This window comes from Saccopteryx leptura, chromosome 4, assembly GCF_036850995.1.
Source record: "Saccopteryx leptura isolate mSacLep1 chromosome 4, mSacLep1_pri_phased_curated, whole genome shotgun sequence".
NCBI classification, from domain to species: Eukaryota; Metazoa; Chordata; class Mammalia; order Chiroptera; family Emballonuridae; genus Saccopteryx; species Saccopteryx leptura.
The window spans coordinates 79,577,058-79,590,624 of NC_089506.1; the positions used below are offsets into that span (position 1 = coordinate 79,577,058).

The window sequence follows — 13,567 nt, forward strand, 5'->3', positions numbered from 1 at the left end:
CTATTAGGAGTTACATACAACAATATACCTTCTTCTACTTGTGCCAGTAAACCAGACCCAACTTTCTGATGTTCTTCACTCTATTCATTTCATTATCCTTCCTACAGCCACACTCCTTCCAAACCACGGTGTTATCTTTTCTTTGCCCCCTGTATAAATAAGGGCTCAAATATATTTCATAAACTTGACACAGTGCTTGACACATATTAGGCTCTCAATATGTATTTGTTGATCAGCTAAACATCATTCTGAGGACCAGTGATTTTCAACCTTTTTATACTTGGGGACTGGTGACCTAGCCATCTAGAAAAGAAAACACACAACAAATATATGTTATCTCACTTCACATAATAGTGCAACATAGTACAAGCTTGTGTTTGATTTTTGAATTTCACATGTACAATGCATTAAATACTATAAAAGTTTACCTGAATGATTTTTGTCTATTGTGCATGATTCATAAATGTTCTACATGTTGCACAAGGTTGTTCAAATGAGCCTCTAAATTACAAAGATATCTAAAACAACCTCAATAGTATTTTCATCCATGATACAGGCTTATAAGTGGCAATCACTCTGAGTATAATTGAATTCTTCCAAGATCATTCCATCTATAGTCTTCATAGAACATCAGGGTGGTTAACTCTTTCATGGACTGGAGTGAAATTTCTGGAGGACTAGCATGGGTTTGTAGACCAGCAGTTGAAAAACACCATGATGACTGATTTGTTTCATATCTGTCCTGCCTTTTCCCCCAATACTTCCATCCTCTTTGAGCCCCTCATCACTTCTAAACTGAGCTTTTCTCAGAGCAGTCAAAATTTTTATTTTATTTTACTTTTTATCTATCTATCTATATATATATTTAAATTTCTCTATTTCTTATTGAATTTTGGGGGATGGCATTGTTAACACCATTTTATAGGTTTCAGAGATACAATCTTATAATACATCATATGATGGGCACTTAGGATGACTCTAAATCTTGGCTATTGCAGATTATGCTGCAATACAACAGAGAGTCTAGAAATAAATTTACATCTATATAGTCAATTAATATTTGACAAAGGAGGCAAAAAGATACAAACAGATTAAAGATAGTCTATTCAACATATAGTATTGGGAAAATTGAACAGATATGTGCAAAAAACTCAAACCAGTCCACCTTGTTACCACATACACAAGAATAAACTCAAAATGAGTTAGAGACTTAATGTTAGACTTGAAACCATAAAAATTCTAGAAGAAAACAGGCAGTAAAATTTTATACATTTATCAAAGCTGTATTTTTCTGATGTATCTCCTCTGGCAAGTGAAACAAAAGAAAAAGTAAACAAATGGGACTACATCAAACTTAAAAAGTTCTCTTCCCAGCACCGGAAACCATTAACAAAATGAAAAGACAACTCACTGAATGAGAGAACCTATTCTCCAATGATACATCTGATTAGAAGCAAACTTTGTAAAAAACTTATACATCTCAACACCAAAAAAACAAAAACAATTAAAAAAAAGGGCAAAAGACCTAATAGATACTTCTCTAAAGAAGATATATAGATGGCCAATAGATACATGAAAGGGTGCTCAATGTCAATAATCATTAGACAAATGCAACTGTAAACAATGAGATACCAATTCACACTGTCAGAATAGTGCTCATTAATAAATCAATACACAATAGGTGCTGGAGAGGGTATGGAGAAAAAGGAACCCTCCTACATTGCTGGTGGTAATACAGTGTGCTGCCATGGTGGAAACAGTATGGCAAATTCTCAAAAAAATTAAAAATAGAACTGCCTTTTGGCCCAACTATTCCACTTTTAGGAATATATCCTAAGAACACCAAATAACTTATTCAAAAGAAGAAATGCACCCTCATGTTTATTGCAGCATTGTTTACAATAGCAAAGATCTGCAAACAACCCAAGTATATATCAGTGGTCGAGTAAATTAAAAAGTGATGGTACATATACACAATGGAATACTACATGGCCATGAAAAAGAAGGAAATTTTACCTTTTGCGATGTTATGGGTTGAACTGGAGATTATTAAGCTAGTGAAATAAGCCAGAGAGAAAGGAAAATATTATATGATCTCACTTATATATGGAATCTAATGAACAAAGTGAACTTAGGAACAGAATAGAGGCAGAGGTGGGGTCACAGGGAGAAGAGAGACAGCAGTTAGAGGAAAAGGGGATGAGGGAATAGGATCAGAGAAGGTGAAGGGATTAGTGGAATTATATATACATAACACATAGATACAGATAACAGGACAGAAAATTCCAAAAGAAGGGGGGAAGGGGGGGAAGGAGTTATGTGGAGGGAGGCAAAAGGGTTGTAATGGGGGATACCAGGGTGGGGTGTTGAGGGTGTTATAATGAGTGGAACACTTATGTCCATGTTAACACAATAAATTAAAAAATTTTTAAAAAGATTATCTGTTAATTTTTTAACTGATTTTTTTTTTCTGTTGCTGTTGAGTTGAGGTTTTTATATATTTTAGATAGTAACTTCTTACTGGATATATGATTTGCTAATATTTCCTTTCATCTAGTAAGTTTTTCTCATTTTGTTGATGGTTTATTTTGCAATGCAGAAGTTTTTGAGGTTGATGTATTTTCACCTGTTTATTTTTGTTTTTATTGCCTTAACTTTTGAAGTCATATCTGAAAGAACACCTCTAAGATCAATGTCTAAGAGTTTACTGCCTATATTTTCTCTTAGGACTTTATAATTTTAAGTCTTATATTCAAGTCTTTAATTAATTTTGAATTACCTTTGTATATCCCATAAGGCAGTAGTCTAGTTTCATTTTTTTTTTTTTTTAACATGGGGCTGTCCAGTTTTCCCAGCACCATTTTCTGAAGAGTATCTTTTTTCCATTGAGTATTCTTGTCTCCTTTGTTATAAATTAATTGAGCATATATGTGTGAGTTTATTTCTGGGTTCTCTATTCTGCTCTATTGATCTATTGATGCTTTTCATAACAGGATCACACTATTTTGATTGGTATAGCTATGTAATTTATTTTGAAATCATGAAGGGTGATACCTTCAGTTTTGTTCTTTCTCAAGAATGCTTTGGCTATTTTGGTCTTTTGTGTTTTCTTACAAAATTTAGAATCACTTGTTCTATTGCTGTGAAGAGTGCCACTGGAATTTTGATAGGGATTACATTATATATGTAGTCTGCTTTGAGTAGTATGGACACTTTAGCTATTAATATTTTCCAGTCTATGAGCATTGAATATGTTTTTCATTTATTTGTGTCATATTCTATTTCTTTCACAATGTCATAATTTTCCTTGTACGAGACTGTCAACTCCTTGGTTAAATTTATGCCTAGGTATTTTATTGTTTTTGTTGCAACTGTAAGGTTATTTTTTAAATTTCTCTTTTTGATAATGCATTATTAGTGAATAGAAACAGAGTTTTGTACATTGATTTTGTATTGTGTAACTTTATGGAGTTTATTTTAAGTTTTGGTGAATTTCTTAGTGTTTTTATATGTAATAATCATGTAATTGGAAAATAGTGACAGTATTACTTCTGTCCAACTTGGATGTCATGTTTTTATTTATTTATTATTTATTTGTTTGTTTGCTTAATTGCTCTGGTTAGAACTTCTGATTCTACATTGAGTAAAAGTGATAAGAGTGAGCATCCTTGTCTTGTTCCTGATCTTAGAGGAAGGGCTTTCAGCTGTAGGATTTAGCTGTGAACTTGTTACCTATTACCTTTATTAAGTTGAGGTATAATCCCTCTATATCTACTTTGTTGAGGTTTTTTTTAAAAAAATCATAAATGGGTGTAAATTTTGTCAAATATTTTTATGTACCTATTGAAATGATTGTATAATTTATTATATATTCTTCATTTTGTTAATGTGATATATCAAGTTGATTGATTTTTGGATGTTGAACCATCCTTACATCTATGAAATAAATCCCACTTGACCATGTTGTGTGAAACCATTAATGAATTGTTAAATTTGGTTTGCTTGTAAACTGAGTTTGGAAGTGTTCACTTCTCTTTTATTTATTTTTTTGAAGAGTTTAGAAAGATTTGGTATTAATTCATCTTTGACTGTTCGATAGAATTCACTAGTAAAACATCTGATCCTGAACTTTTGTTAGAAAGGTTTTGATTTTTGATTCAATTTCCTTACTAGTGATATAATCATTATTAATATATACTTGTATCTGTGTTATGGAGAAATATAACATATATGTGCAATAGTTATTTTAAATGGTTTTATATTTAAAATTTTTTTGTTTATGTCTATTAACCAAATTTTACAACAACACATTTTAGATTAAGAAGAATACATGATTAAAATTAAAATTACAATATAAATCATAAATATAAAATTATGTATATGTATATTTATATGTGGTATATATTTATATAGGTAGTCACAGCTAGAGTGATTCTTAGAAATCAACTAATTCAAAGCTCTACCTGGAAAAGTTAAATAACTTTCTCAAGGTCAAGAAGCTCAAAAGTGACAGAGTCAATAATAAATATATTTACCATAGATTCAAAGTCTAGCCCCTTTTTAATTCTACCTTATAATAATGTATGTTTTACTAATTTTGCTGTGGTATCTATTTTTTCCAACAAAATGAAGTTGTTGGGTACTTGAGGGTGAGAACTAATATACATTTTTGAAACAGAATAAGTAAAATAGTGTTTTACCTGTTTAAATTAAGATATCATTGCTATTTTTTTCAAGATTTGCTGTGTACCCAATGACTATGAGTATAGATGGTCCACATAGCACCTTCCTCAGAGTTTATAAAAATCAATTACAAGAGTTGTCAGTCAGAATGACTAGCAAGTATACTCAAAATTAAAATATACTGTGTCCGTAAAGTCATGGTGCACTTTTCACCGGTCACAGGAAAGCAACAAAAGATGATAGAAATGTAAAATCTGCACCAAATAAAAGGAAAACTCTCCCAGTTTCATACCTATTCAGTGCAGTTTGATGTAGGCTCACGCACAGATTTTTTAGGGCTCCTTAGATACCTATCCCATATAGCCTCTACAGACTTTTCACTGACTGATGGCTTACCAGAATGGGGTTTCTCCACCAAACTTCTGGTTTCCTTCAACTGCTTATCCCACCAAGTAATGTTATTCCTATGTGGTGGCACTTCGTTATAAACGTGCCGATATTCATGTTGCACTTTGGTCACGGATTCGAATTTAACGAGCCACAGAACACACTGAACTTTCCTCTGTACCGTCCACATCTTGACTGGCATGGCCATGGGCTGCTCTGCTGTATACACGGTATAACGTCATCATCTGCGCATGCGCACATGCTGCCACATCATCCTACAGAAACTGGGATGGTTTTCCTTTTATTTGGTGCAGATTTCACATTTCTATCATCTTTTGTTGCTTTCCTGTGACCGGTCAAAAGTGCACCATGACTTTACGCACACACTGGACCTACAATATGACATTTTAAGCCATATACATCTAAATATTCAACTTAATAATGTTAGAATGATGTCATAGTATTATCACATTTCTAATGAAATTTTAGAGGAGTTCATTGGAATGTATTTATTGCTATAACTCAGATATTATAACTTCAGTGCAATATACATAGGTCTGGAGAACAAAATATATATAGAATTGGAATTATAACTTAATAAACCTTGTTTATATAAACCTGTACTTTTAGTAAATATATAACAGATGTGCTAATACATTTTAAAGTAAAGGCATAATGGATAAAGATAATATTTTCTTCACAATGTTTTATTTCTTTCACCTGTTATTGTTTTATGCACCTGTGTCTTGTTGGCAGTTTGCTCTGTTTGAATTTGGAAGACTTATATAAGTATCAACAAAATATAACTACTATTTTCTCTTGTGTGCTTTAAGTATTTTAATATAATGTTTACATAAATTTTATATGCCCTTAAAATTATATTGAGAGTAAAGCTTTTATGTACTTATAGTTTTTCTTGACTTTTCCTATTTTTCATGAAAATGAGGGAAGAATGTTGCCAGAATACTCTAAGTGGAGTTAGTATATATTTAATATTTTTCAAATATTTTGCTTTTGATAATTTTGCTTTGTTTATAGATTTGTTTCATCATTTAAATCTTTCTTTAACATTGTAAAATTGATTTTAGGACAACTTTTGTTCATCAGAAGAGTAGAATGAGTGCTTTTCTACTGATTTAAAAATTGTTCATTCACTATCACAATTATGAATGAGTAATGTTTTTTTCTCAGCAGCCTGGTTTCAAGTGATTTAATCCCTAAAAGAAAGAAACAGTCTGGGCCTGACCAGACAGTGGCTTCATGGATAGCGAGCATTGACCTAGGACACAGAGGACTCAGGTTCAAAAACCTTAGGTCACCAGCTTAAGTGCAGGCTCATCCAGTTTGAGTGTGGAGTTGTGGGCTTGAGTGTAAGATCATAGACATGACATCATGGTAACTGTCTTAAAGTCCAAGGTCGCTAACTTTAGTCCAAGGTGTCTGGCTTCAACAGGAGTCATTGTCTTGGCTGGAGCTTACCACAAGACATATATGAAAAAGCAATTAACGAACAACTAAGGTACTGCAATGAAGAATTGATGCTTCTTGTCTCCCTCTCTTCTTGGCTGTCTGTCCCTGTCTCTTACTAGAACAAAACAAAACAAAACAAAACAGAAAAATAAAAATAAAAACGGAAAGAGGCCCTGGCTGGCTGGTTCAGTGGTAAAGTGTCTGCCCGGCATGTGGAAGTCCTGAGTTTGATTCCTCGCTAGGGCACACAGGAGGAGCGACCATCTGCTTCTCCACCCTTCCTCCTCTTGCTTCTCTCTCTCTCTCTCTCTCTCTCTCTCTCTTCCCCTCCTGCAGCCATGGCTTGGTTGGAATAAGTTGGCCTGGGGCACTGAGGATGGCTAAATGGTCTCACCTCAGGCACTAAAATAGCTCAGTTGCTGAGCAATGGAACAATGGCCCCAGATGGGCAGAGCATTTTTTGCTGAGTGGATCCTGGTAGGAGCATATGCTGGAATCTGTCTCTCAGACTTCCGCTTTTCACTTAAGAAAAATAAAAATAAAATAAAATGTCTATTATATTAATCAGTAGTTCTGTCAGATGATAGAATCTTAAATGACTCATATCAATATATTACTATATTATGTTATCCCCTATTCTGCTTTATTTTATCTTTTTACTGTTTTGGAGCACAGTAACAACTGCTATCAGAAAGGTAATCTTTCCAGCTCCTTTTGGAGTCAGTCTGCACAGTATCATTTACATGTAAACCCATAAAGGGCATTTAAATTAGACTCAGCAGGTCTGAAAATTAAAACTAGTATTATAGTATAATGGAATTGTTACTTGGTCTCTAGAATATTCAACAGAAGTTGTAGGAAGTAGGTGATGGATTTCTAAACAAACAACATCAGAGTGAAGGCGAAGTCATCTGAACCATATACCTACTGAGCCTTTTACACCAGTGGTCTCTGATATCGTGTATTTATCATGAATGTACAGCACATTTCCTTTGTATAAGTTCTTGCATACTCAGACCATTAGAGCTTAGCACCAGATGTGCTTGTTCTTTTCATGTTGAATCTTTTACTGCTTTTCTAGCAGCAACAGTAGATTAGTTGGCCCTGAATGGATTTAATGTAATTTTCTATTTTGTTCAAAAGCAAACCACTCTAATCATAGAAACACGAAGCGGCATTTGCTTTTATTTCATTAATACTGTTAAATAGTACTGAATTATTTAGTAATTTAGGATATATTTATCTATAGAAAAAGTTAGTCTAAGAAAATATTCTTATTCAGTTAGAGTAAGTATTTAAACACTGGAGTTTGAATCATTCTACCTTATTTAACTGACTGCCTAACATAGCCAGATCTGAAATGACAGCATGTCATATATGAAGGCCTGGGTTAGGAGGTTCTCTGTGCTGCATTCTTTACAGACAGTGCAGCAATCCAATTTAGCAAACAGTTGTTAAAAACTAAAAGGCATTTCCAAAAAGCATGTTTATCTTTTGTGGAATATGACACCATGTGTACATACAAGCATGTATAAATATTATACACACACATTCTCTCATTATAATTATCTCCAAATTCTATTATCTTGATCCAATTAAAATACATATTTATTATCTGTTTCTACTGCATATTTTTATTTTTATTTGAAGAGTATTATCTCAGAATCACTTCTGACTTCCACAGAGTTAAGCTGAAAATGTTGCTTTCTTTTGCTCCACTCAGGGTCCCATGAGAGAGCCTTGGTCTAGGGCAGGGGTTGGGAAACTTTCTGGCTGAGAGAGCCATGAACGCCACATATTTTAAAATGTAATTCCATGAGAGCCATACAATGACCCGTGTATGTTATGCATTATCCAGTAAAAATTTGGTGTTGTCCCAGAGGACAGCTGTGATTGGCTCCAGCCACCCGCAACCATGAACATGAGCGGTAGGAAATTAATAGGTTGTAATACATGAGAATGTTTTATATTTTTAACGTTATTATTTTTTTTATTAAAGATTTGTCTGCGAGGCAGATGCAGCCATCAAAAGGGCCACATCTGGCTTGCAAGCCATAGGTTCCCAATCCCTGGTCTACGGATAAGAAGAAACGGGTCTGAGGTTCAGACTTCACTGTTTTGGTCATTTGTGGTCTTAGTTTCCTCATCCAAGATTCTTTCTAGAAATACTGACAGATGAACATGTGATAATTTTTTTAACTTGCTCACTATCTGTGCTAGTATATCACAATTATACAGTTTCTTCCCTGGGAGATTTTTGGAAAGGCACTTCTGGAGACTTACTTTCTTACGGGATACAGCCAAAAATGGAGAGGAATAAATACCAAGGAGCTCTTCACAGAAAAAAAACTATTTTTCTTCAAGTAGAAAAATGTAGAGAGCTCTAATGTATTAATGAAATCTTGGCTTAGATTTTTGTTTTCAAGTAATATGTACCTAGAATGAATTAGCCTCTTTGTATTTGTCAGCCATTTATATACTCATTATATTTATTTATGAGAAAACACTTGTTTTTTTCCTCTTGATTTAATTTTTTGATAAAATATGATGACACTGAAATTAATTTAGTGTAGCTTCCATCTATCTATCCTGAATGATTTTAAACCACTTCATTCTTACAGTAGTAAATTTGCTAGTATCACACAGTCTGGATGCAAGGATAATACAAAGTTAAACTTTAAAATCCAATAAGATTTGATAATATTACTATTGCTCATGATATCTTTTCCAGTTAAGTTTTACAAACGATAAATCCAGATAACATTTTTTCATGGGAGAAAAAAAAAATGTTACTATAGTTTATCAAGATGTACAGCATGTTTAAATATTTTCCTTTTTTTTTTTTTTTTTTTTTTGACCACTTCTACCAGCTTGATTTCTATGTTTTCTTAGCTCTAGATATTCAGAGCTGAAACTTTTTCCTAGGAAAAGAAAAATACAGCAAATTTTTTGGAGATATTTAACTCTTAAACCATTAACTAAAAGCCATCTTTCACCCAGATGGTTAGTGTGAGCTCTTGGTTTTCCTGCCTTTGCTGTTTCTGTTCTCCTGTCATATGACTACATGACTCATTTTACTTGCCAGGCTAAAGTTTTAGTATTTATTTATTGTAAATTTTCCTTTTTCAGCCAGTTCCTTGGTAGAAAGAGTGTAATTATATATAATATATATATATACTATATTTTCATCAAAGAAGGGCCCTACTGTTTCTAGGATCCACCTTTTACTATGTTTTCTTCTGAATTCATATTTCTCTCTCTTGGGATGCATAGGTGTGAATAATACTTTTGAATTTCTATCATTAAGCTACAAGCTCAATGAAAGTATCCATCTTGTATTTCTGTTTGTCTGCCTCACATTAATCCAGTGCCTGGAAGAGTAAATCATGCTTAATACTGAGAAAAAATAATCAATAAATATAGGCCCTATAGTTTTTCTAAAATGCCATAACCTCTATGAAAAGCAAATATTAATTATTACTCAGTGCCTTTCAACTAATAAGTGCCATGGCCAGAATTCCAACAAAATCCCAATGACTGATATTCTTTACATAATTTCAGTCAGCCAGGAGAAGAAATCTTAAATTTTTACAATTATTCAACACATAGGGCACTGCCCACATCAATAAATGAATATTTAATGTTCCATTAAAAACATGCCATTGATAGCACTTAAATATATTAAGAATTTTGAGGTTTAACAGATATGAATTAAAATACTTCCTCTTCTTCATCTTAGCTATATTACCTTAAACCTAATCATTTAACCACTATATGCCCCAGTTTTCTCATTTATAAAATTAATGAGAAAGTTAATGTAAATCATGCTGTTTGATGTATGTTAAATGTTGAGAATTTATCTTTTTATTTTTATTTATTTGTGTTTTAGATATTCTCTGTATCTAACCAATATGCAAATGTATTTGCTTTTCTCTCATTCCATTATTCATGTTCATACCAGAAGGTTTGCTAAATTTTTATAGAAATGGACTCACAGACTCCAATAAAGAGGTTTTTTTTTTTCTGATATAGACTATTCTTTCTATAGCTAACACATAATAAAAATTAGAAATTGAATTACTGTGTCTATTCCCTTTACCTTTGTGGAAAAGCAAATTTGGTGACCCATATATACATACTTTATATAACCCATATATACATATTTTTATGCTTAGGTGTTATAGTCCATCTCCTATTAATGTCAATCAGTTTGACCTAATTAATTAGAGGTATTTGAATAATATAAGTAGATAAATAAGATGAAATCTCAGTACTAACTCTTTTTTCAAATTTTCTTCTGGAAACACCCCAGAAGTAAATATTAGCCTAAATCTAATTGTTTCCATAAGTATAATATTTAATTCTATCACACCATACTGTCTATAACATTTCTTTCTTCTTCTTTTTTTTTTTTTTTACAGAGACAGAGAGAGAGTCAGAGAGAGGGATAGATAGGGACAGACAGACAGGAACACAGAGAGATGAGAAGCATCAATCATTAGTTTTTTGTTGCGACACCTTAGTTGTTCATTGATTGCTTTCTCATATGTGCTTTGACCGGGGGCTACAGCAGACTGAGTAACCCCTTGCTCGAGCCAGCGACCTTGGGTCCAAGCTGGTGAGCTTTTGCTCAAACCAGATGAGCCCGCGCTCAAGCTGGCGACCTCGGGGACTCAAACCTGGGTCCTCCGCATCCCAGTCTGATGCTCTATCTACTGTGCCACCGCCTGGTCAGGCTCTATAACATTTCATACTCCACTTTGATAAATTTGATAAATAAATTTGTTAGAAGTGGTTTTGTGTTTATCATGCCTCTTTTTCATGACCTTTCCAAGAAATAAGGGGTTACAAGCTTGACTAACTCAAAACCAGCAGAAGTTTTATTGCCATTCTTTTTTTAGTAGTCTTACCTGGTATATATCCTAGAGGGATATACACTACAAGATGGATATTGGTTAATTCATTTTTAATTTTTTTCTTTTGTTTGATTTTTTCCTTTTCCTTTTCCTTTTCCTTCCCTTCCCTTTTCTTTTCATTGGGATAGTACATTTGCTATTAATTAATCAAGTGTAACATATTGCTAATTACTACTCAGAGATTCTAGACCCATACATTTTTATTTTTATTTTATCTCTTTAAATTCTGTGATACTTGAAAACAAGAGCCATGGCTCATTACTTTAGTGAACATAAAATATATTGTCATTGCAACTAAGTAGCAGATAGCATGAATGTTTTTCTTCAAATGTTTACTTTTATATTTTTAAAATAAAGTTTTCTGAATTTATTTAATTTAAAATTATTTATTATTTTAGTTTTCTTTTTCATCTCTGTATTATATGTAAATAATTATTCTAAATTATTAGATGGCTTAAACATTTTAGAAGGATGTTACACTCAGGAGTGTCTCAATAAATCTAATACTGCTATATCAGAATGAAAATAAAATTATTTATTAAGGTAAAAGCTGAAAATAACAATGATACAAAAAAAAAATCCAAAGCCTTGTGAAATAAATGAAAGATTCTTTTTGTTTGGAAAATATTTGCCTTAAACTAGAATTACTTTAGGAATATTTCCCTGATTGTCCACTTAAAGAAATAAAGCAAACAGAAACTTCTCAGGATTGGATCCATTTTATATGTAGTTGTGTGTAAATTATATACAGTGGTCCCTCGTCTATTGTAGGGGTTAGGTTCTAGAACCCCCTGTGATAGGTGAAAATTCATGAAGCATGAAGTAGTGACCTTATATTTATTTTATAATTTATATATATATATATATTAAGGCTTTATAAAGCCTCCCACACTCTTATAAACCTTTCCCACACTCTTTTTTTTTTGTATTTTTCCGAATCTGGAAACGGGGAGACAGTCAGACAGATTCCTGCATGCGCCCGATGGGGATCCACCCAGCACGCCCACCAGGGGGTGATGCTCTGCCCATCTGGGGCATTGCTCTGTTGCATCCAGAGCCATTCTAGCACCTGAGGCAGAGGCCATAGAGCCTTCCCCAGCACCCGGGCCAACTTTGCTCCAGTGGAGCCCTGGCTGCAGGAGGGAAAGAGAGAGACAGAGAGGAAGGAGAGGGGGAGGGCTGGAGAAGCAGATGGTCGCCTCTCCTGTGTGCCCTGGCTGGGAATCGAACCCAGGACTCCTGCACATCAGGCTGACGTTCTTCCACTGAGCCAATCGGCCAGGGCCTCCCACACTCTTATAAACACTTTCTATGCACTTAAACACTTTCTAAATGATTAAGATAATAAATATATAACAATACTTATATACTGCAAAATTCTGCGATATAGCAAAAATCCATTATACAAAATTAGAAATATACAATTTAAATATCTGCAATACAGTGAGACTGCAAAAAGTGAACTGCAATATGGTGAGGGATGACTGTACATGATCAATTATATACATATGTATATTGCACTTTGTATTGCTAAGTGTGATCATATTACAATATACAACAGCTTATTTAACTTCTTTTATTTTTTAAGTCAAAGTAGGGAAGATACAGAGACTGAATCCTTCAATGTGCCCCAACCTGAATCCACCTGGAAATCCCCATCTGTGCCAATGCTCTATCCATCTGGGCTGTTGCTTGGCAATTCAGCTATTTTTAGCACCTGAAGTGGAGGCTCTAGGAGCCATCCTCAGTGTCCAGGGCCAACTCACTCAAAACAATTGAGCCATGGCTGTGGGAGAAGAAGAGAGAAAGGGGAGGGGGAGGGTGGAGAAGAAGATGATCACCTCTCCTGTGTGTCCTAACCAGAAATCAAACCTAGGACTTCCATGTACCAGGTCAATGCTATACTGATGCACCAACTGGTCAGGGCCTTATTTAATTTTTTTCTTTTCTTTTTGTGACAGAGACAGAGAGAGGGACAGATAGGAACAGACAGACAGGAAGGGAGAGAGATGAGAAGCATCAATTCTTCATTGCGGCACCTTAGTTGTTCATTGATTGCTTCTCATATATGCCTTGACTGGGGGCTACAGCAGACCAAGTGACCCCTTGCT

General features: G+C 33.9%; 1 non-coding gene across 1 annotated transcript; it reads right to left on the reverse strand.

The window, feature by feature from the left end:
* Window positions 1-12,665: 12,665 nt before the first annotated feature.
* Window positions 12,666-12,741, reverse strand: TRNAI-GAU (transfer RNA isoleucine (anticodon GAU)). The gene has a single exon. It is a non-coding gene; the product is annotated as a tRNA-Ile (tRNA).
* Window positions 12,742-13,567: the final 826 nt, after the last annotated feature.